We start from the raw sequence: 26,435 nt of genomic DNA on the forward strand, positions 1-26,435 counted from the left end.
AGGGAGGACAGGGCATAAGAGGGATAAATTATAATGAAAAAATACAATTAAAAATGTGAAGAAAAAAATTCTAGCAAATTTATTTTAAATTAACTTCTGCATTGTCCGTTAATTCTACCATCTGCAGAAAGTTGGTCTGTAGTCATTCTCTTATTGGGTGGCACTGGTAAAATGCCTTGTCGTTTTTTTCTATGGACACATATTCACTGGATACCCAGTCAGCTTGGGAGTTCCCAAGGAATTCTCATCACTTTTACTTTGAGAGTTCCCTCAACTATCTTATTGTTTTTGTGCTATAGCATGGGGTGAATTCAGAGACAAAACCAGGGTCCCAAGTTAATTATCCTTTTCTTTGAAGGGGTCCATTGATAATTCATTTCCATGTTTAAAATATTGATAAGAATAAGAAGAGGAAAGATGAAATGTGAAATTTTAGGATAATGGATCTAGAAGAAAATGAAGAATGAAATAGTGCAGAGCTCATAATATTGAAAAATATTTCCCCCTTAAATGTTATAATTTCCTCCCTGGACAAATCTTCAATGTTCATTCTCAGTTACCTTGAACATTTGAGTAAAGGTATCAGGAAGAGAGTGGGTGAGGAAAAGACTGGAAAGAAAGACAAGGTCTCATTTTAGAAAATAAACTGGCCCCTGTCATTGTATTTAAGTAAGATGGCTTAGAAATAAGAAAAGGCTACCATTGCCCTGCTGGGTTGCTCAGTTGGTTGGAGAGTTGTCCCATACACCAAAAGGTTATGGGTTCAATTGCTAGTCAGGGCACATACCTAGGTTGCATGTTTGATCCACTGTTTGGGCACCTATGGGAGGCAACCAATTGATATCCCTCACATAGTTATTTCTCTCTCTCTCTCCCTTCCTCTTTCTCTGAAATCAATAAATATATATCCTCAGGTGAGGATTAAAAAAATATATAAAGTGACCATCCCCATTTGTTACTTATCTGCTTGTTGTTTCTTTCACCTCACAATGCTTCATATAAAAAATAACCAAACATGCAAACTTGAGTTAAATAATACACAGGAATGTTTTTCTCATGTATTCATAGGGAAATAGCACATAAAAGTTTGATCTGGATATTCTCAGTCATATCCATTGCATCCATATAATCATAAATGCTGCCTTCTTTCTCTCCCTAAAAAGTCTTGGTTTGCATGATAAATTACATCATCACACTATCTGCTTTACGAATTGTAAAGAAAACACCATTGGAAATGCAGCATTTAAAGATGGTGAAGTGGTGTTTTAGTCTCCTGTTGCTGTTACAGCAAATTGCCCCAAACTTAGTAGCTTAAAACAAAAATTCATTAGCTTACACTTGTAAAGATTGGAGATCTGAAATGGATCTCACTGGGCTATAATCAAGGTATCTCCAGGGCTGGTTTCTTCTGGGAAAATTATCCCCTTGCCTTTTCCAATCTCTGGAGACTGCTGTGTTGGTTGTCTCATGGCTCCTCCCTTTTTCAAAGTATCAACTGAATTATTTTGCACACTGTGTCACTGGGACACTGAATTTCCTATCTCCCTCTTTTGGTCATAAGAACCCTGTGATTATATTGGCTCCACCTAGATGATCCAGGATCATCTTCCTGTCTTAAGATCCTGGACTGTTCATATCTGCAAAGTCTCTTCTGCTATGTAAAGGCCACAGGTTCAAGGTATCTGGGATGAAGACATGGGCTTTATTAGGGGAAGAAGAGGACTTTATTGTGCCCTATCACAAGTGAGTACAGAGGCAGGAAGCTGTAACAACCACTAGGTCCCCTGGGAAGCAGTGATGGCTTTCTTCTCCTCAGAGATAAGGTCAGCAAAGCCTGAGGAGCAGTGATGTGGAGGAAGGGCATTGACTACTCAGATGGCCCAGTCCGCCATGGGGTGGGGGGGTGTATGTCTCTTCCAAATCCTAAAGAAATAGCACCACCACCACAACAAAGCAACAAACAAAATGTTCCATGGAGAATTAATGGGAGGGTTAGCATGGAGGGGGCTTGAAGAAGAACATGAGTCGCCCAGAACAGGCACCATGAGTCACCAGCACCCACACGGAGAGCATGAACAAGCTAAAGCACTAAATACAGCACTAGAAAGGTTGCATATGAATATTCAGGGGTTATTATCCTCAAGAAAGAGCTGAACACGTAGTACTGAAAAATAACACCTGAAACCTGTGTAGTTTTATTAACCAATGTCACCCCAATAAAACCAATTAAAAAAATTTTTTATCATTGTTTCACACTGCTGTAACTGAGCTCAAAATTCTTTTGCTTTTTCTTCTTTTGTTGTGTTTCAACCTGCATCTCGTTGCAGAAAGCTGGTCCAGCAAGCACAGGCACCTCAACCTTGTCCCCCTAGAGGCTGGGGAAACGGACTGGCAGAACGGGCAACTCAGAAAGCCCTTGGGCTGAGCTAGGCTGGGGATGCCAAATTCCTTAGCACGAGGCATAAGGAAGTAAGGGATGGTCCTTGCTGGAGAATGGTTAGTCTTCAGGGGCTTGTATGGCATTCCAGAAAGCAGATCCAGTAGGACATGCAATGACCAGCTACTCACTTCAGGCTTATTTTCTTGGGAAGGTGGGATCAGTCATCTGAGTCTCTATTTCTTGTCAAAATAGTCTCAGGGACTCTGTCCCATGGGTACCTCCATAGTACTGCTCTCCTTCCTGGTCTAAAAGGAGCCAGGAAATTTTTTCTTCATTTTTTTCCTAGTTATTAATTTTATATATTTATGTAAATTATCTTTTTTGGGGGGGGTAAGCATATGTGGATGCTGAAAGTTGATTAAACAGAACAAAAAAGGAGTATCAATAGTCACACCAAGAATCCAGGTAGGATTCTTGTGAGAGAATAAAATTATAGGATAAAGACATCATAAAATAAAAAAGGAGGGAAACAAATTTAAAACTACATTCTGGAGTAAAGCACTTAGCAATATAAGTAATGGTAAAATAACAATGTTGGACACTATTCTAAGAATATTTTACATACCTCATTTAATGTTAATACTCTGTAAAAAGGGTTGATTATTTCCACTTACAGGAGATGAAATGGAAGCACAGAGATGTATAACTTTTCCAAGGGCATTCCTAGTAATAAGTGACCAATTTTATAACATATATTAACATTTAAGTATCCTCCATCTTTGCAAGACTTAAAAAGCTGATGGCATTTAGAAATGGAAACTCTGGAAATGGCAAAGCATTGATAGTCTTTTATTCTCCTCACAAACAGGAATATTTTGAGGAAACTTGAAACATTTGCATATTGACTTTTTTTTAAATGTGTTTTATTGATTACAGTGTTACATTTGTTCCAATTTCCCTTCCCTCTGTTCCCCTCCACCCGGTGGTCCCCCTCCCTCCCCTTGTCCCCCTCTTTTAGTCCATGTTCATTGGTTGTGTATATAGTTCTTCTCAACCTCTGTCTATTCCATTCCCTCCTACGATGTTTCTTGATTCCTATACCATCTCCCTCCCTCTCCCCGTTCCCCTTCCCTGCTGACCTCCCCCCAATATGTTCCCCATACCTATAGTTCTTTTTCCACTCTCATTGCCTATTTAGTTTGCCTTTGTTTCAATTCCCTAGCTTCTGTTGTTGTTTCTTGTGATGCAGTTTTCATTTTAGTGTTCATAGTTTTGATCCTCCTTTTTCTAAACCAGTCCCTTTAACATCTCATATAATAGTGGTTTGGATCTAATGAACTCTTTCAGTTTTATTTTGTCCTGGAAACACTTTCTCTGCCCTTCTATTCTGAATGACATTTTTGCTGGATAGAGTATTCGTGGTTGTAGGTTTTTGCTTTTCATTACTTTGAATATTTCTTGCCAGTCCCTTCTTGCCTGCAGGGTCTCCCTTGAGAAGTCAGCTGATAGTCTAATTGGGACCCCTTTGTACATGATTCTTTTCTTCTGTCTTGCTGCTTTTAAGATTCTCTCTTTATCTTTAACTTTTGACATTTTGATTATAATGTGTCTTGGAGTGGTTCTCCCTGGGTCCAGTTTTTTTGGAACTCTCTGTGCTTCCTGGACTTGTAAGTCTATTTCCTTCCCCAAGTTTGGGAAGTTCTGCTTTATTATATTTTCACTTAATTTTTCAATTCCTAGTTCCTTTTCTTTGCCCTCTGGCAACCCGATAATCCGTATGTTCGATCTCTTATAGCTGTCCCAGAGGTTTCTGATCCTCTCATCATTTTCCTTGCTTCCCGTTTCCTCTCTCTGCACTGGTTGACTGTTCCTTCTCTATGTTCTGGTTTGTTGATTTGAACTCTGAATTTTATTTCCTCACCATCTGTCTCATATGTGGTTTTGTTCCTTTCAGTATGAGTGTTTTTCGATTCTTTCTCATCTTTTTCCAGATCTTTTGTTAATTCTGTAAGCCGCCTGATAACAATGACCCTGAACTGAGCCTCTGACAGGTTTCTTATTTGTTCATCTGTCAGATTCTTCATCTGTTGCCTGGTGAGCTACACCACCGGGATTTCTATAGTTGTCTGCCTCATTTTGACAGATGCGTTTTGTTTTCTTGGGTTGGCTATAGGGGGCAGTGCCTGTGTACTCATCACAACCCAGGGACTGGCGGCGATCCGCAACCTTTTTCGCCTCACTGTGGCCCTTTGTCGTCACAACCCAGCGACCGGCGGTGGTCCAGCAACCTTTCTCGCTGCGCTGTGGCACTTTGTCATCACTGCCCAGTGACTAGTGGCTATCCGCAACCTATTTCGCAGCGCTGTGGCGCTTTGTGTGGGGGCAGGGGTCCAAGATGGATTCCTGCAGTTATTGTGCTAGGAGACCGGGATCCGTCCTCCCGCCCTCTGGACCTCACTGTTCAGGCGATGAGGTGGCTGCTTTTCCCAGCATTGGGGTCGCAAGCTGCCGGGGTTCCACTGCAGCCGGGATTGTTCTCCCTGCAGCTGTCCCTGGTGCGACCGCAAACAGCAGCGCCCACTTTCGCTCTTACCTGCGCAAAGAGCACCGCTGGTTTATAACTTTGTATGTTGGGCTTCCGTGTAGTTTTATTTTCTGGAATTTCTAGTTATCTTTTGTTTTGAAGTAGTTGTATTCCTCTCTAGTTGTAGAGGGAGACCAAGCATGTCTGTCTAAGCCTCCATCTTGGCTGGAAGTCCCATGCATATTGACTTCTTATTATTCTTTACAAATTAAGCTGCTGTAACCACTTTTAAACATACAAAACTTAGGGTCACATCTGCATTGGTCTGTTTCTCTTTGGTTCAGAGAAACATTTCATAAGACTCAAAGTCATAGGTTTTCCTTGTACCCATTAGCAGGTGTTTTAGTTTCCTAGGGCTACAGTATTTAATTACCACAAATAGGTGGTTTAAGACAATGAATTTTATTGTCTCACAGTTCCGGGGGCCAGAAGTCCCAAATCAAGATGGCAGTAAGGCTATGTTTTGAGGCTCTGGATAGAATTATTCTTTGCCTGTTCCTGATTCTGGTTGTGCCTGTCGATTTTCAGCATTCCTTAGAATACAGCTGTACCCCTCCAATTTCCTTCACCTTCACATGACCTTCTCCCCATGGTTCTGTCTTCACATAGCATTTTCTCTTCCTGTAGGGACACAAATCATATTGGATTAGGGCCAACACTAATGACCTCATTTCAACTTGATTACATCAGCAAAATCCTATTTCAAATAAGGTCACATCCACAGGTACTGGGGTTCAACATTTCATTAATCTTCTTGGGGAACATACTTAAACCCACAACAGAAAGCTAGAAAGTCTTTAAAGTGCAGTGATGCATGTATTAATTTATATAACATACATTTGCATGCCTATTACATGTAGACCTAGGCTAGATATTGGGAATTCAGATGGGAGTAAAATCAGCTCCTGCTCCATGGTGATTTCAGCCTAGTGGGAGAAACAAACACAGAACTGCACATGTTCATTTATGACTATTTTATTACAACTGATGGAGCACTTATTACCACTCAATTCAGGGGAGACAGGTCAAGGAAAGTCTACCCAAGTTGGAGACAGTTCTGCTGTTTTGAAAGGTGAATATAGTTCACAACAATTAAGGAATGTAGGAGGTGGTGAAATCATCCCAAAGGGGAGGTAATAAAGTTTACCGGGTCCTTGAGGCAGGAAGCACTGTCATAAACCAGTGACTATGACTGCATTACCAGAGAAGAAGCTAAGAAACTCAACCCTGTTAATGTCTTATAGGCCCATGGTTGTCCTTAAGAATCACTTGAACACTCAGCAAAGTACAGAGGCCCAGTGTTACCTTGGTTAATCAGGCTGGTCCTCAAGTTGATAACATGAAGTCTTTCTTATTCACCTCATTAATTTTAAGGCAATTGGGAAGCCATGGAAGAACTTTAATTTGGAGCATGAAAAGAGATAGCTTTCAGGATCCCTTTAGAGAAATCTCTCTTGGGTGGGGAGTTTTGACCCATGTCACCATGGGGGAGGGGCATGATGTGTCTCCTTTCTGAGCCCTCTGTAAATGCACTCCCATTTCTGCTCTCGAGGCCAGAAATTCTAAATGGTATAAAACCAACACTCAATAACATTAGCATAATTTCCTACCTTACTTGTAAAAGAACTAGAGTATATCCCTTGCTCTGCATCTATAACAGCAACAGGACAGGAGATGAAAGCCAGTTCATCCATTACACCTCTACAGACACCCAGAGTCACATAGCTACTACTGTCAGATACAAAGTGTCCAAGTATCTTGGCTCCTTTTTCTTCCTACCACCATACTGCATACCAGGTTTATGACCCAGTGAAATGAAATTGATCTGCCTTAATTTAATTGCACAGCCTGGTTGTTTACTATCAATTCCATCCTCTTCATGTTAGGAAAACCAACACAACACCTTGGCCATCCTGTGCCCTTCTCCCTGTCAACAAGTGAGGAGTCATCCTTTCAGAGCTGTGTGTGTGAATATGCCCAACTGGAATACCATGAGCTGGAAGATGAGTAACAAATTGATCCCACCCATATGGTGCCTACTTTTTCATCTTTTACTACTGAGTCACTGTCATGTTCCCACTTACCACAGTGTCATCGCTGTTCTTCCAGTGTTGATCATCTCAACTTGATTCAAGCACATTTTTTCATAATATAGAACTGACTGAGCAACTATTACCATTCAATCCAATGGGAGACAATTTGAAGAAGGCCTCCCCAAGTTGAAAGACAGTTCTACTGTCTTAAAAGGTGAACATAGTTCACAACAACTGAGGGTATAGGAAATAGTAAAATCATCCCAGGTGAAAGGAAATAGTTTCCCAAGACCCTGAGACAGGAAGAACCAATATAAACTTTCATACATAAATTTTTTATTCTGTACGCATGTGATATCAGGGTTGTTGCATTGGCTACCAGTTAGCTTAATACATCTACAGTGATCAAAGTTTCCCCATAAGGCCCCTTAGGGAAAGGTATAGTGCTCTTCAAATCAACTTGCATTGCTCTCTACTTGAGGCCTTAAAACATTCCTAAATCCTGTAGTAAAAATGAGTATAAAGAAGTCTTTTGACCTCATTGTCCTCTTTAAAAATATTTTTACTCATCTCTTCCTAAAACTATCTTCTCTATGTGAAAATCAATAGGTATGGCACAGAAACATCCCAACCTGTGATGGTCACAATTTGAGACAATCAGAACAGCAAATTGGTTGCTGGAAACTGAGCTGTACTTCACCTGGCAGGACTAAAGATACGAAGCCATTGTTCCTGACATTTGGAATGGCTGTGACATTTTATTTCCATGTCATATTTGCATTTTTTCAAATCTATGTTTTCTTATTTAATGTGTACCTTGATTTATACCTTGACTGAATTATACTTATGCCTACTAATTTTCTTTTTCTTCCTTCTCTCTTCTTCCCTTCCTGCCATTTTCTCAGGTATGTTTTCCATTTGTCTATTTTTAAGCTTTGTGACATACGGTTGGCATTTACTTTTTTTGTATATGTAAAATCTGAGCATTTTATTTTTTAATAAGGTATTTTAAACCACCGCTATTAATTTTTATAAAGTAGGACCAACATACAGGGTTGAGCACAAGTAGGTTTATAGTTGTTTGTATGGAAAATAATACAATAATTAATAAATAATACAAGCATAAACTGTTTTATGTACTCACAAGTGTAAACCTACTTTTGTTCCTCCCTGTATAAATTATCTTGTTTGCTGGTTTCCTCTCTTATATTTTTCTTTCTTCTTTTCTATTACCAAAATTCTGCATGTTAACCATCATTCTCCTTATCCCCATATCTCCCAGTCATAAGAATTATTTCACTTCTACAAATTAACGTACTCTTTCTAGCTTTCTGTCTGCCATGCTCTTCTCCTACATCTATCATTAATGCCTTCACTTAGCAAATTCTTACTCATCTTTGAGGCTTAACTTAAATGATTTTTCCCTGGGAGACCTTCCTTAGCCATCTCTGCTCCCTGGCATCCTGTACTACCTGGTCTGATATTATTGCCCATTGCATCAAGTTTCTTTGAGATAGTAGAAGATCCAAGAAGTTAGGGATAATCTCATAACCAAACTCTTAGCATGGCTCCTGGGACAAAGAGGATTCAATAGACACTTATGGAATAATTGAATGAATAGTTAATTAGCTAGAGGGCTCAACTAGACAACAGATTATGGAAAATTATAAGAAAGAGTGGCAGTCTCTGCTGTCAGAGCTTTATATTTGTTTTTCTGTGGCTTTCTTTTGTATCTGAAATCAGCTCGGCGTCAGTTTTTATCCCCATCTCCACGTGGTCCCTGTGGAATGCAATCCTGCAAAGCAGCACAACTTCAATAGCAGGTCATCTTGGCAGCTGTGGGTCAGGTTCTGACCTATGTCAGGGTCTCCAAGCCCTGAGTGATTTGGCCTGGGTTTGGCAGTCAGATCTCACCTCTGCACCTGTCTCTCTCCACTTTTCATCTACCAGGTCAAGAGAAACAGGCAATAACCCCCTATATTCACTTCCCTGAGATTCTGGAAAATCTATAGCTTTAACTCTATACTTGAATCAAGTCATACCATCAGAGTGACCACATTGCTCTGATTTTTCACAGAACTACACCAATTGACTTTTTTAAAGGACTACCTTCCTAACACTCATGTTAAGCTATTTAATGTATAAGTTCCCATAATTTCATACACACCATTTTTGAGCACCCATAGAAGAAATTCTGTTTGTATATAAATATCAGAAGAAGATGTTCTCCACCTGCCTGGCTGTTTATTTGTTGTCTGTTTAATTTTGTCACACTATAAATCATGTATTCATCTTTAACTTTGCTGCTAGGAGGCATAGAACAAAATGTGCTGTCCAGTTTCCATCTCTGTGGACCATATGGTATGGATTTTTATGTCTTAGTCTTATCTGTTTTTTTTTTCTCTTTGTCCTGATCATCTTAGTATTATTTTTTATCATTTTTTGTGTTATAAGTATATTTGTAAATATTTACTTTAAAAGTAGATGAATTTTTGAAGCCTAGATTGTGACTGAATAGACTTCTCCCCATCATCATAATCAATAAGGAACTATAAAATTTTCTTGAGACTCACAACATCTATTGCCATTATTATTGTAATCTATTACTTAATAAAACCAAAGAGTCTCAACTCTCTTTATCTCCCTTCCTTCCTTCTTTCCTTCCTTCCTTCTTTCCTTTCTTCCTTCCTTCTTTCCTTCCTCCTTTCTGCTTTACCTATTCTATTGTATGTGATATAAACTTCTCTTTTCTAGTATCAATTTTATGTATGTTTAAACTGAGCTACCATTATTGCTGCTCTGCCAGATGGTCCCATATGCATAAGACCCAAGGGTAAAGAGAAAAGTTAAACTCTTGCTGCTACTTATAAGTCAGAAGTAGGGACACTCTTAGGACAGACACAGTGAGGTCTTGGCTTTGTTTTTTTCTAAGCAATTCCCTACTTTCAAACTATGTTCTCCCTCTTCTATAAAAATAACAAATAACTGTCATACAGGCCATTAAGACCCATAAAAACTGTCCCATCTCTTTTGACCAATATAATGATGCCCTTGAGGTTATTATCAGATTTACCTTTTCACATTAGAAAATTGAAATGCAAATGGGGATATCATGGGTTTGAATATTGCTTGATTTGTCCAAGGTCACAAAGTTGGCAGGGACAATTTACTATCTTGATTGAGAGAGTATTATCTCCAGAGGTGGCTAGAACTGGGTTCATATCATAGTTTCTACATTTTCTCAATGTGACATTCGGTCTAGTCTCTCATCTTCTATTTCCATAGTAGTAAATATAGATAATTATCAATGAATCTGCTTTAGGGATGTTGTGAAGTTAAATGAGATAATAAATGTAAAAGGCTAAAGTTCAATGTCTAAAACATTGTAAGCTCTCAATATATTTAAAATACTGGATTTGAATCTAGGCTGATTCCAGATCCAATATCCCTTTTCATTAAACCATGTTCTTAGTCTAGGGATGGTCAAGAGAGATTTTTGAGCCAAGTGGAGAAGACCTGAATGGGAGTGACAAAGTGTGAATCAAGAACCCACTTTAGATGAGCCCAGGCTAGGCCCCATTCTGTGTTCACAGACTCTGATCTTGTGACTTGTTATGTGAACAATGGCTGGAATAACACATTCCCAAAGAGAAAGTGCATTCCTTCACCGGGGGTGCCTCCTGAATGTTGGCTCTATAGAGTAAAACTGAGCAATTAGCACATGGGAAAACAGACACTGGGTTGTAGAATGTGTAGACATCAGCATCTCACCATCTATGTACCACACAGAAGTCCACCAAAGGTCAGAAAAAGGTTTTAAATCACTTAAACCACCCTGACCAGTGTGGCTCAGTTGTATGGGCATCATCTGGCAAAGCAAAAGGTCAAGATTTGATTCCCAGACATGGCACATGCCTGGGTTGCAGGTTCTGTCCCTGATACAATTGATATTTATCTCTTACATTGATGTTTCTCTCAATCTCTTTCTCCCTCCCTTCCCCTCTTTCTAAAACTAAATAAATAAAATATATATTTTTAATCTTTAGAATAGAATAGACCAGGCCAACCTGATCAAGTCCATAATAACCCAGAAAAAAGAATTATTGACTTTGATAAGCTATACCTGAGATGCCAGGCCAGCCTATTCCAATTGCTAGTGGCTAATTGGAGTATGATTTTTTAATAATTCTTTTTTTCCAACATCATCAGTATAACTATGACAAGTCCTAGCAGTGGCATTAACAAATTAAGTTGCATTTGGGCTGAGTGAAAAGCTTTCACCCATCTCTGATGTCAGCCATGAGCCCAGAATAGGTCAAAATATCAGCATGTATACAATCAATCATCACCCTGCCTACTGAGTCATGTTCAGTAACTGGAGAAAGAACTGTGTTCTTTCTCTCCTTTGCTCATTCCCCTTAAATGACAGAACACAGGAAAATGGAAGTTAAGTATCAACAAAACAAGATTATATTTTTGGATGGCATAATATTGCTGCGGCTTTGCTAATAATTCAAGACCTGAGCAGTGCAAAATTATTTTCTCTGGGAATCAAACATTTCCTTCAGAAGGTTCTAAAGATGAGGGCAAAACAATTTGTGTTTGTTTAAAACATAGTATCATCCATAATTAATAGGATAACTGGCTCAGCAAAGCTTGAAACTATTATATATATTTGAAACTGGATTTCTAGTTTCCAAGATGAGGAATAAATAAACCCTCAAGATTTTATTTTATTTCTTCATGGAAAAGGTGTTTTCTCATGACTAAACATTTGGTTTCTTTTCAGGAATTTTTTTTTTTCTAGTGTTATTTGCTATCAAGTGGTAAGTGCAAAGCCAATTGCTGAAATCTGCATTAAATAGTAGCCCTAAAACTTGGTTTACCATAATTTCTTTTAATGCATTTTCTCTATAATGTAATTTGAACTTGACACAAATTTTTAAAGAAAAGCTTTTTTAAAAATTAGATAAAAGGTTTTTTTTCTATGTTGAAAAACACTTAAAAAATAAAAGCTTCCATTTTGTAAGTCTGTGTCCAGAAAAGAAATTATAACCCATTGCAATATTGCTGAAATTTACTCCTCAATAAACATATAGTATACCTAAACACAAGACAAAACAGCAGGACAGAAAGACTCCCAAGTTCCTCTTATATGATCATATCCCAGCAGAAGGCTCATTTAACTTATACACAAGGAACTATGTCATAGAACATAGGAGGGGCAATTTTTTTTACTTATTTCATTAGTCAGACTTGCAACAACTTCTCAATTTTTAGCCTACATTCTGTATATAAATTTTCATACTTTGACCTGATTCATAGACAGGCACAGAAATGATTCCAAAATAAGAAGATTGTGGAGAGTAACTTAAAAGCAATATTAGTACAAGTATTATCGATAATGGTTCAGAAGAATATTAGGATTCATAGAGATTCTATAGAGGAGGTCAGTACTTGTGTTGTGGTTTAAAGGGTGGTAGAATTTTGACAAAAATAGTTGAGGAAAAAAAAGGAAATCCAGGTAGGCAAATGGTTGGAAAAAAATACAAATAGGAGGTAACCTAAGATAATCAGCAGAGTCACTCACCCTGTACTGAGTAAAAATAATGTAGTCAATTAGATAAGGTGGTAATGGAATTTGAGACTAAGTTGCAGAGCCTCTTAAAAGGCTAGCAAAAGAAGCTGAAATTTACCACTGACATTATAACTCGAGTGTATTTGTGTTTTGAGCTGAAGAATGTCATTAAAACTGTGTTTGGTAATAGTAATTTGATAGAGCTGAGAACTCAGGACATCAACAAGAAAAAATAGTTAGTCAGTGAGAAAAAGTCAGTAATGAAAAAAGTCCCCAGAAAAAGCAAAGGATATAACCAACTAACCACGTCAATATTTGCCAGCACTTGCGCAAAGGAAGGTTGGCTATATTCAACTAGAGAAAGAACCAGGGGATAGTTAGGATCTGAAAGGGTGAGGTGAACCCAGACTCAGGTGACAAAAGTTAAATGATCAAAGATAGGATATGAATAATGGTGTGAAGGGAAAATTCAAAGGGCAATGAAATGACTGGCAGAAATAATGAAGCAAAAGGATGAGTCAACTGTGTCTTTCTCTCTCTTTACTGAAAGATGAAACAATGCCATCATATGGCTATGACATCAGATCTAAACTCCTCTGATCTGTTAGACTTTTCTCCACCCCCTTCTCACCAAAGAGGAAAATGGTGCCTAAGCTGCCCATTTGGTCTTTCATACCTTAACTCAGACTGTTTGCTGATGGTTACTTTTCCCATCTTTTGTTTTGTCCCTTTCAATATTCCACTCATTCTAGAGTTTCCACTATCAAAAAACAAAAAAGACAAAAAACAGCAATACTAAAAATTGTTCTACTGAGCCATGCTGAGTATTTACTCTACCTTCATTTTGAGTATACCCATTAGCTTTAATCTGCTTCAGTTTCTTTATATTTGAAGTGGCAGATGTTATTTAGATATGTTATTAAATGACTACCTCCATCCATAAAGCCTTCTTTAATTTGTCCAGTAACCTATGTTCTCTGTTTTCTAATTTCCCCTCTATGTTATTTCAGTGATCATGAAACAGGGTACAGAGCAGGAAGGGATCCCCAAAGTCCCCAAAGCCCATGGTTAGAGGAAGGGAGAAAGGGAGAGCAGACGATACTACAGTTAAGATATTTTGCATAACAGAAGAGCAAGCTGGTAGCTAGATAATAGTGTTACCCACCCCGGGGCAGAAAGTGTGTACTGACTTTCAGGATGTATCCTGACTAGTGAAGTAACCAAGGGAGATAAAGGCTCTCCCCAGAAGCCCATGTGATGGAAACTCTTGCTCTGATTTAAAATGGCACCAAAAGAATGTAAACAATACAAGGAAACTAGCAAATGTAGCTCATTGTGGGAGGAGTCAGAGATGAGGTCATATAGAAAGTTCTGGGTCAGGATTTAAAAGAAGGGTGGGTGGCCATGTGAGAAGGGGGAAACAGTGAGCAGTTACACAATTCACAGGGATGATTTGGCCATGACGTGGCCTGAGCTAATAAGAGAGCAGGCATACTGCTACTTTGATCATGCCCGCTCTAGCTGACTGAAGCCACCAAAGACTCTGCTTTGCAGACCCAGACTCTATCTGGACTCTTAAAACTTGGGACATACAGAAAGAACACTCTTTTAGGACTTGGGCCTTTCCTGGACTTTGCCATGATCCAGTATAACATGGCACATGCTTTTCTGGACTATAGTATGAAAGCTGAGGACAATGTACCTCAGATCCTGAAGGAGAGAGCTGCTGCAAAAGAATAGAGACTAAAACCTATGAGTACCTTTCAAAGAGACTGGAGGAGTGTTTGCACAGCCAGCTTAAGCACAGATAAGGAGTTGGGAAACTATTGGGCTTGGTTTTGGCTTATAACCTGGTGAGGAACAAGGAAAGTGTTGGATCTCATGGGAGAAAAGGGTCCCAAGCTGAAGTGCTCCAAGCATCCCCCCCGCAAGGTTGGATTATTGTAAATAAAGTCCTATTTCTCTCAACAGTAATTGTTGGGTCTTACACCAAGGCAGCAACTGAAATGGCCCCAGTTTGCTCAGTTACAATCACATTAAAATCCCCCAAGTCAGAGACAATGCTTTGCACTTCCTTAAGTGCTCAGGACATTGAAAAAAATAACTTGCACAAAGAATTTGATAACACTTTGTTGAATTAATACAAGAGACAAATGTTGAGGAAAAGTTCCATGTTTCTCTAATAATATATACACTCTAGAGCCAAAGAGAATTTTCTGCTGGCATTTTCATTTTTAATTGGAGGGTAAAAAATAGAAATTCAGTAGATGCTTATTGACAATCAGATGGTAAAAAAATTCAAAAATCAAAAAGTTACAGTATTTCAGTATTTGCAAATATATAATTCTCAGTAGAGTACCATTTTATGTAACTTAAAATATTCCTGAGGCATCAATACTAAGAAGCTTGAAAAAGATATACCTTCTTTTCCTTATAGGAAGAAAATATTTTTAGTTTCACCCTCAAGATTCTTCTTGAATAAAAGCTTAAGAATATTCTGAATGAAAGCCAAGTGTTGACCACATCAGTCATTTTCCAATATTAACCTTTTTAATCACTAGGCAGTCTCATCATAAAAGGGGGAAGTGAATATTATAAAATGCAAATCAGCAAATGCTGGGCCATGGAGAATGTTTTGCTGACAGTCACATTTTTGATAGGTCAGACTGAAACCAAGGTTGCAATACAGGTATGGCCAGCTGTGCTTCCCTTAGACTTGCTGAATTATCATAACAAACCTGTGTTTATAGAGCTCTTTATCTGGGGGAACACACAGAGGTCCCTTTTAATCTCTTAAATCTGATGTCCTCTGGAAACTGTAGAAAACCAAAATCATTCACATTTTGCAAATTGGGAAAATGAGGTACAGAAGAACAAATTCACTCTTTCTAGAAACTGGAAACCTAGTTGTATTGACTTCCAAATGTTTTGATCTCTAGAATGTGTGCTAATATTTAGAGAGCCTGCCTGTATCTCCAATATGGTTCCTCACTTAAATTAAGAGTGACAGTGCCTTCTTCCCACCCAAGGGCTACTTATAGAGTCTCAGTTTTTAACTCCTCAGTTTGTCATCTAAACTTGATATTGCTTAATCCTAGAAACTCCTTCCAAGACCTTAATTATCTACCACCACTGGAGAACAGTTTTTCTCAACTGTCTATTACTGTTATCCCTTTTTTCTTTACTGTGTGCAGAAGTCTCACTTTGAATTTAAGTATTTACTTCTCCAATCTAATTTAAAAATGGGCAAAGGACCTGAACAAACACTTCTCCAAGGAGGACATACAGAGAGGCCCATAGGCATATGAAAGAATGCTCGACATCACTAGTCATCAGAGAGTTACAAATTAAAACCACGATGACATACCTCCTCACATTGGTCAGAATAGCCACCATTAACAAATCCACAAACAACAAGTGCTGGCGCTGGCAAGAATGTGGAGAAAAGGAAACCCTAGTGCACTGTTGGGAATGCAGACTGATGCAGCCACTGTGGAAAACAGTATGGAATTACCTCAAAAAAACTAAAAATGGACTGCTTTTTGATGCAGTGATCCGACTGCTGGGATTATACCCTAAGACACCTGAAACACCAATTCAAAAGAACCTCTGCATCCCAATGTTTATAGCAGCATTATTTACAATAGCCAAGTGCTAGAAACAGCATAAGTGCTCATCAGTAAATGAGTAGATCAAAAAACTGGTACTTTTACACAATGAAATACTATGTAGCAGAAAGAAAGTAGGAACTCCTGCCCTTCCTGACAGCATGGATGGAAATGGAGAGTATTATGCTAAGTAAAATAAGCTAGGTAACAAAAAACAAACACCATATGATCTCACCTATAAGTGGAACCTAAAGAACAAAACAAATGAGCAAAATAGAATCAGATATGGAAATAAGAAACAAAGTGACAGCAACCTGGGGAAGGGGCACAATGGGGGCAAGAAGGAGAAGGGTCTAGTCAAGGAACATGTATAAAGGACCCATGAACATGGACAACAAGGTGGAGATTGACAGTGGGACTGGGAGGTGGGTTGGGAAGGGGAGAGCAATAGGGGGAAAATTGGGACAGCTGTAATTGAACAACAATAAAATAAAATAAAATATTTACATTTTCTTCTTTTATTTCCTACTTACAGTGTTCATTCAAATGCTAATGACTGCTTTATTTTACCTACTGCATGCCATGCACTATTCTAGGTTCTTGAGATAAGTACTACTGAACAAAATAGATGGAACTTCCTGCCCTCATAAAATTGACATTCTATCCAAAGGAAGGTAAAAAGCAAATACTAAACATAACAGATAATTAAATAATAGATCATGTTATAAAGTGTAAGTAATACAACAGAAAAAGTTTGCAACAGAGTGAAATGCTTGGTCTCTCTGACTCCATCTTGTTTCAGCCTGTATTGTTCCTATGGCCTTCAGGCTAATAGCTCCTGCTTTAGACATTCTAATTATGAGAGGAATCCTGCCTGGGATTTGATTCTTTATGAAAACAACCCTTTCCATTTTCCCTTCCCTTGACATAAAATAAGTCTAAACTCTGTACTTTCTTAAAGTAGATTTGAGGATTTAGGACCCCCCATCTTCTCAGTTGGCACCTTCTCAATCTATAAGTCCTTATTCCAAAGTCCAACATTTTGAGTTTTGGCCTCTTGAAGAGCCAGGCACACAGAGTTTAGACTAATAATGACTATAGAGCAGAATAAAAGGGACCAGAAGAAATGAAAGAAAGGCATAAAAAAATATGGGTTATCTGGAAAGAACTTATTGAGAAAATAAGACATCAGCAAAGACTTGAAGGATATCTAGGGGAAGAGTATTCTAGGCAGAAGAGACAGGCCATGCACAGCCACTGAAGCAGGCAATTTCTGGTGTGTTGCAGAACAGGAAGGAAGTGAGTATAGACAGAGCAGAGTGAGCAGGAAGGAGAGTGTTGTTGAAGATGAGGTCAGATTAGTAGTATTTTGCAGTCATTATAAGGACTCTGGCTTTTATTCTTAACGAAATGGTGAGCCTTTTCTGCTTTTGAGCATTTGAAAGGCTTAATCTGTCTGATGTTTTAAAGAGGTCAGTTTACCTAGTATGTTGAGAATAAGAGCAGAGTGAACTAAGGCCGACCAGTTAGGCTACCACCATGATTCAGATGATAGTTTATGAGGGCTTGGAGAAGGGAGTGGCAGTGGAGGAGTGAGACGTGGTTGGATATTTTATAACTAAAGTATTCTAAGGGCAGAACCAAAAGTATTTTCTGACAGATGGTTGTGTCGCCTGAACAATAGAAAAAAATGTTGCTGCCACAATTTTAAGGTACGGAAGGCTCCAGGAGGCCCCTTCAAGGGACAGACCAGAAGTCAGTGTTGGATGTGTTGACTTTGAGGTGCTACCAGACAGGCAAGTGGAGATGCTGAGAAGTCAGTGGGTTGAGCAAGGTTTGGGCTTAGGAAAGAGCTCCGAGTCAAAGCTACACATGTAGGAGTCTTGAGTATATTGACGGTATTTGAAGCCTTGAGACTGGGTAAGAATTACCAGAATGAGTGGTGACCTAGAAGAGAAGAGGTTTAAGACATCTGTCCTTGGACACTCAAAGACTAATAAGTGTAGGAGAAGATAAATGGCCACCCAAGAAGACAGAAAATGGAAATCTAATGATGTAGGGAGAGATAAGAAGGTGTGTGATATCCTGGAATCATCAAAGCAGAGGGAAGAACCAAATATGTTAAATACTATGATGGGTCAAGTGACCTGAGTACTGAGAATTGGAAAGGCTGCTGGGGGACCAGACAAGAGCAGTTTTATGTAAAAGTTGACATGAAAGAATGATGTGTACATGAGGATGGGAGAAGAGAACTTGGACTCAGAAAATAGAGGCAACTCTTCTGCAGTTTTGCTACAAAGAGAAGCAAATAACTGGGATGGCAGCTGGAGGCGAAATGGAGTCAGGAGAGGGTTGGTTTATGTGGTTTTTTAAGGTGAGAGATATAACAGCAACTTTAGGTAGTGATGGGACTGATGGAGAGGAGAGGAGGAAATAGTTGATGAAGATGGTAAAAACTGCTGGAGAGATGTTTCTGAGTCAAAGGGAGATAATGAGATTAAATACATATGAGGAAAGACTGTCTCAGAGAGGAGTAGGTGGGTGGGTCACCCATGAAGGAAAGCAGAAAGGATTATCAGGTGGAACTGAAGGTCAACCTTGACATCCAAATACTTAAGAACAGCTTTACTCCAATGTCAAAAGTCACATATCAAACTAACATCAAAAGTCAAACTCATCATTTATTATTTATTCTAGGCTTTCTGTCCTCTCCAATGCATTGGCCATATCTTGTCATTTGTGAAGGAGCCTTATTATTACCTACAACAGAACCATCATTGGCAATCAGCTTTCTAACTGGGAGGACAAGTATCCTGTTTGTATGAGATTTTTAGTTAATATGTGGTGAGAAGTAATTATAATGAAATTGTTTTTCAGATCTTTGCTTTATGTAGATTATTCTTCCTTTAGCCTGAAATGGAAAAGTAACCCCACATTCACATTTGCCCATCTCATCTCCCACTTTACCAAAGAGAGTCATACACACCAATCCTGACTACACTAGGCTCTGAGGTGAGACTCTGGGCACTGAACAAAGTAACAATGTGAGACAATCAGAGTCCTTTCACAACAAGCAAAGAAAGCTTAAGAAAGACATACTAAGGATCAGGACCTTATTTCATCAGGTGACAAACATGTTTACAGCAAAGTCCAGTGCCTATGTACCTACAGGTGTTTTGGAGGCGGGAGGGCATCAAGTATGGCCAGAATGAGTTTTCCTAGACGTGCTGGAGAGTGTGGACCTTCTCTTGTTCCCACGGGGGCAGGTGTTGTGTGCCCGTATATCAGGTGGGGTGGTGATGAAGAGCTACTTGGTGGCATGAGATTGTCATTGAGAAGCACACACACAGCTAATGGAGCAAGCTAAAGCAGGAAGCAATCAGTTGCCATTGATGACTGCGCTTTCCACCAGTGTGTGTGACTCAGCAACTCTGACTCTATGTGCCTAGGATGGAACTCAGAATTGACCTGAATGTTTAGTTGAAATAAAAAACCAAGTCAAATTTTTTTCTGTCAGAAAGCAAGTGTGCTTTAGTGAATTGGTTGGTTTTTTAGTTTATCTAATAACCACTTTACATGAATGCAATGGGAAAATCTTTAACTCCAAGGTTTTGACAAAACTATGCTTAGTACAAATATACCACAGTCCACATGATAGTAAATAGTTTATCCATGCAACTGTTATACTTGCAACACAATTCTTATTTTCAGCTTAAAGATGTAAGTACATAGCTTTTCCAAATATTTTTAGAAGTCACAGTAGCAGAAATGTTTGAAGATCACTAAGTTAGCTAAGTCTACCATTATAATGCTCTTGTATTTTTTCCTTTCATGAAAAATACTCATTGGACTACCTGGAAAAAAACAGAGTGGAGACTTCAGCAAATGTACAAAAAAGGTTGTATCACTACTTCTGTGCCTACTTGATAATAAAAGTTTGGACATGTGATAGAATTTGGCCTGTGAGTTGCTCTCATGCTATTTATCACAGGTGGTAACATCACTGGGAAGGAAACCCACCACAGTCCTTTCTGCTTCTGATCACTGCAAGCTGTAGAACCTGACAAGTGTGAACAGCCAAAGTGGCCTTAAATCCTTTGCATAGCTCCCAGTGTCCACACACAGAGGTGGACCTGCATTAGGAAGTGATTGGGTTTGTTTGCTGCTATGTTCTCCTTGTCACTTGATTCATATTTATCAAATGAGTATTTTCCATTACACTTTCTCTAACACAAAAGGCTTCATATATGAACAATTTCTACTAATATAAAAAGTCCCGTTTTCTCCTGCCCAACTCTACTGCCCCCTAAAACTACAATATTCTTATAATAAGGCATTTCTCACAAGTGGGTGATAGCTTAAAGGAAAATAAAACAAACCCTCAACATTTTTAACTCAACATAGAGGAAAACAGACTCAACTGGGAAAATTGAGAAGATTTTGTATCAAATCCATGTTTATGCCTAATTGTTACAATAATGAATTTACAAACGGATGTGTTCATCAAAAAAACACCTCGAGAAACCACATATAAAGCATAACAAAAAATTGAACTGGTTTTTATGGAATTTTTGTAGAAACAGATGTCATGTGATCATTCCCTGGTGTCAAAAGCCAGAAATAAAAGCAGCAGAAGTAAGGATAAAAGGATAACAGGACTATTACAAACAGAAAATCTCCATTGTTCATTCACTTTCTAAGCAATGAAATGGAACATCAGTGCTGAGTCCTGTGTCTGCTAGGCTAGGAGTACAAGTTTATGGAATGGCTACTGATCTCTGTCCAAAACACAGAGATAATTGCCCTGAGCTCTTTCTATTTGTTTTTCCTTATATAAAATGGCAGCCAAGAGCTACGTGACACATTCACCAGCATCATTCTAATATCCTGAAAAACCCTAGGGGAACAAGAAAAAACAAATCAGAAAGACTTCAAAAGGAAGGAAATGTAAAATGTGGAGTTATTCGTCATTACTCAAATATACACATAGGATGGAGTATACATATATTGGGTGAAGTCTGTGCCTCTAATTTTTAAACATACCTAGCTTGATGGAACAAAGTTAACATTCTATTCTTCATGCAGTTTGAGGGCCATTCAAGCTTGAGAAAAATGCCTCATGAATTACTTTTGCTATCCCTGTAACTTAGGACATTCTAGTTAGCAAATATTTGGTTAACACATCATAGTATCTGGCACTGTAAGAGAGGAAGCAACATGTTCATTTTGGTTTCTAGCCTCGCTGAGTTTACAATCCAGGAGGAGACAACTTATTCTATAACAAGATCATTAAGGGGCTTCCTTTTACTTTTAAAATAAAACCCATATTCTCCATGTGGCCCTTTGGGATACACACAAAGCCCACAGCCCCTGCTCACTTTGCTTCTATGCATGCTCTTCTGGTCTTTCTGGAATGTGTCATCTCCCTCCTTTTTATTGGATTAATACAAACCACACTTTGAGCTCAGCTTAGAGGTAACTTTCTCAAAGAAGACTAGCCTGATACTGAAAATCAACTTAGACAATTGTGCAGATCTTCTTCAATGCACCCCATTTACAACATGTTTGTTTTTGTATCTATTTAATTGTGAGCTTCATGAGAGAGGAAACAGAATCTGTTATGTTTACTCTTACACCTTGGATATCATTATTTATGGTCCATACTAGACACTCAGTAAATGGGGTTTGATTCATAACGAAATGCATTTTAAAATATGAATTTAAACAACCCATGTAGTAAAATTACCTGCACATCATCATAACTCTATGCAGGTTAAATGTTATCATTCTTGCTGTGTACAGATAAAGAAAGTGAAGCTGAGAGAGGTCTAATGATTTCTGGAAGATCACTTAATTAAAACTGGATTCTGGAAAAATATTCTTTCCATAGCTTTATACAGATGTCAGTATTTTGACATAAAATATCCAGATACATCAGTCATGGAGGAAAGGAAGTTTATGAGACATTAATGGGCAAGAAGAGTTAAGTGGGATTGACTCTGCTTCTAGATGCCACATCCTCCATCCTATGCTTCTAAAGATGGACTTGGAGATGGAAAGAAATTGAATTTAAAGAACACACTCAGATACTTACTTGGTGAAATTCCAAGAAGCATGTGTTTCTCCTCATCTATGAAACAAAAAGGCTGACAATGACCACAGTTGTAGAATGCTTCAGGACAGTGATAAAGGCCAGTTTCCTTAATTCAATACACTTTGATCTGAAGTTAGGACAATCCCCAAAGCCATGTATGGAATCTTCACAATGGACCAGACTCTCTCCCCATGTGGTGTGGCTGTAGGAATGCTCTGGATTATTGCATGATAGGACACAATGCACCAGGCTCTAAAGCATCAGCAGCTGTGATATCTGGAAATATGGCAAGGAGATACAATTTCAAATGATAAGCCTGTTCCCCACCATGTATGAGTCCTCCAACGCTTTGGAAATTTATATTTTGACATTTCTAATTCTAGCTTTAACTTTAGAAATTAAAGTGGTTTAAGAAAACTACTTAATTTGTGCAACAGCTAATACAATTGACACAGAGTCTAAAATACAAACATTAAGTGGAGGAGGGGTGAAATTTGGTAGTCCTGTTTTTTTTTGGCTGCTACTATAAAAACGACTTCTATTGCCTTTAAAAAGGAGATGTTGTATGCAAAATTAGCAAGCTACCTGGTCATTGTCACAACTTTGTAATGTGAAATCCAAGGATTTATTGAATAACCAGAGAAGAACTTGAATATTTAATAATGCTTTAGGCTCACCTATCAAAAATGTCCTTCTTTTTGTTTATAGAAACAGAATTCATTATTCAAATTTTAATTAAAATCCTACCTCCATTACAAGATCTTCCCCAATAACACCAGCTTAGTGTTCTTGCTCTCTTCAACTCATCTAAAAGGCTAATTTGTATTACTAATGATCAGTTTTGTTTAATAAAGAGTGATCCTATTTAAAGTCTAAGCTCCCAGAGGGCAGAATAACCTATTTAGAGAAATCTAAATGATTAATTTCTTCCTCTTCATTCTTGACTAGAGTGTGATTTGAGGCAGGGGCTCTCCTTATCTCTGCCTATCCCACCCACATTCACACCTACACATACACATACATATCCTTCTGAACCACCCTACCACATTTCAGCTGGAAGAAACTCTATCCTGTGGGTTCGACTCTTGAGCCTGGCTCTACTAGTGGACAGTGTCACTGAACCTTAATAGCAACACACAACCATTCGTCGGCCGCTCCTTACTTTCTCTTTTCACTGGAATCATTTTGGTAGGTGGCCTGATCACTTGACATTTATGAATTACAAGATCTGCAGTAAGCAGACCAAGCCCAACCTTTCACTGACAGCTCCCCATAGTACCCTATGTGGTGAATGGCTGCACAAAGTCTGGTTTCAGGGAAAAAATAGGAAGAAAAAAAGCCTTGTTTAGATCTCTTAGCTTTTCTTTATCATTAACCCAAATTATTGAACTTAGCATTTACCAGATATCAGAGAGAATCATGGGCTCATGGGCTTGCCCAATTATTTGTAAAATTGTGTTTTGTTTCACTTTCAGCTGTAGACTGAATACAGCAACCTCAGCAGAGATCCTCTAAGTGAAGAGAAGTAAGGAAGAATTCAACCTCCAAAGCCCACCCAAAAATTGCTAAAATCTTCTACTTATGAACACGGTTAAAATGAAGATTAGTTTTTAAATTACAAATATCAGAAAACAGCACTTTCTCAACTAATGTTTTTTGGAGGCATTCATTTGTACCTGACAATTTCCCATCTGGTGAGTCTTCCTAAAAATGAGTTCTGGTCTTAGTCCTGCATTCCCCCTCTTGAGAAGAGGCAGCATATTTGGTAAATACTTACTGATTTTTCCAGGTCAAATGTCACTAAATGTTCTTCTCTGTGTGCATAAGGAAAAGCAGGTGCTATCCTCATCATGGATTTGTCTGTTATTATACATGTCATGTTACATTATGACAGCTGTAACATGTCACACATTTTATCTGCTGGGTCTCTCTCAATAGATAGATAGATAAAGATATAGATACAAATATATCACTCTTGCTCTCTCTGGCTCAAGCTCTCTGATGGTAGGAGTCATGACTCATGCATTTTCATAATCCCAATATCTGCTCCATGTCAGAAATATGGAAAGCAGGTGACTAACCAATGCTGGATACCAAAACTGTCCTTTCTCACACATGCACCAACCAAGTAAGATAGTTCAATTTTAAAATAACTGACCCATCATGGAACACAAGCTATTGTTATCATTATTTTTATTTTATATAGCTTCTATTATTTTTCTCCCACAACACTGATGATGTGATATGATAATAAATGATTTCTGAAATGAAACTTACAAACATTTTTCATAGACTCTTTTCTCTTTGTCCTCTTTTGAGATGTGAATTTCACAATAGCAGACAAGCTTTGACTAGTTTCTGTATCTGTAGCCCTCAAAAGCACTGAAATAGATTAGGGGCTCAAATATTATTGGTGAAATGAAGATAAAAACTGAACCTTCTCATGCCTACCACCTATTATTATATAAGCTGGCACTCTCAGACAACTTTTGTTAGTAAAGATTTCTTCTCTTCTTCTCACTTCCTCTCTCTGCTGCTGTGCAGCTCATGTACAAGTTTGGGAATTTGTAAAGCAAAGCACCAAACACAAAAGAATTGATAATTGCTGGTGATCATGACACACTTCTAGAGATGGAAAAGGACCTCAGCAAAAGGAACCTTTGTTTCTAGAAAACTCTCTCAGAAGTTAGAAAAGTTCTGCTCTGAACAACGAATGCATCTAAGTTTTCCAGTTTAAACATACAGCTGTGTACAGCATTGCTGAACTGTGTGGTGTGATATAGGTACACTAAATTATTTCTGTCTGCATCAAAAATTTTGTGGAAGAAGTGTGTTTTCAGTTTATCACTGAGTGGGTTGCAATTTTATTTTTTTCACAGATTCCTTTATTTTTACTTACTTCCTTATGTAGCCAACCAGAAACCCAGGAGAAGTGCTTTGAATTGAAATAATGTCACAGACGTACTTTGCTTTAGATTTCCTCCCATTATTTCCCCCTCCTTCTAGAAGCAGAAGAATTCTTCTTATGGGAATGCTTTTCATGTGGTAGAATTACAGTCGATGTTGTTACCTAGCTAGGCTCACCCAAAGGATCCCATGGCCCTGCCACAGGACCAAATATGGGAAAATCAGAACCTGCCTTAGGATTTGTCTACCAAAGCTACCAGTCAAGACAGACCAAATTTTGCAAATATTAATAAGTTAATAGTGAATTTAAAATTATTGGTAGGCTCCTGTCTGCCAATAAGCTCTCTCTCTTCACCCCAGCCACCATAATGCTAATTCAGAAAACCTTTATCTCCTGCCCAGGTTACTGAAAGTTTTCAAATTGCTTCTTAACTGGTTTGTCTGTTTTCTCACTGAGACCTTTCCACTTGGTTTTTGACAGAGCTGTCAGAGTCCAGCTGCTAAAATACAAATATGATCGTATTACTCCTTTATTTAAAAACCTTTCATTGATCCCAGCTAAAGTTCCAATTCTTTAAGAAGGTTTGTGACTTGTATCACAATCCTTTCTGCAGGCCACCTCCTGCCTTGTCCACTCCACTCTTCACTTTTCCGTCGGCTCTGGCCCCGCTGAGCCGCCTGCAGATCCTAGAAGACTGTGTTCTTTCCTGTCCCCTGTCAGCAACAAGAAATTTCTCCTCCCTTCCTTTTTCTGTCGGCACTTTGTTCTGTGTTCCTGTAGTGCTCTGTGTGTCTCTAATTATAACATTTTCAACTAGCTACAGCATATGTGACCATTTTCTTATCACTTCATCTCCCCAAAGTAGGACAGCATAGCATGCACAATATTAGCAACTCCAGACCAGGCATGAATACCCTGTAGGTGCCCATCCATGATTCTAAATAAATGGGTTGAATGAGAACCTGCAGTGTGAGGAATGAAGCGGAGCCCTCTCAGGAGTACTCAGGAGCATTCATAATTATTGTTCAGGAGGGATGAGAATACTAAGCAAAAGAAGAAATGATTATCTCAGAGATAAACAGGAGAAAACGCCTATCTGGAGTCATGGAGGCAGAGGGGGAAAATGGCTCAGCATGTGGGGAGCGTTTCGTGTGGGCAGGTGACACTCACTCACCAGCTCCCACATCAGGAAAAGAGTCCTTTAGACCTGGGTCCCTAAGAAGATTCACTGCAGTGATGGGGTGGAAGCT

This window comes from Furipterus horrens, unplaced genomic scaffold, assembly GCF_987537825.1.
Source record: "Furipterus horrens unplaced genomic scaffold, mFurHor1.1.pri manual_scaffold_12, whole genome shotgun sequence".
NCBI classification, from domain to species: Eukaryota; Metazoa; Chordata; class Mammalia; order Chiroptera; family Furipteridae; genus Furipterus; species Furipterus horrens.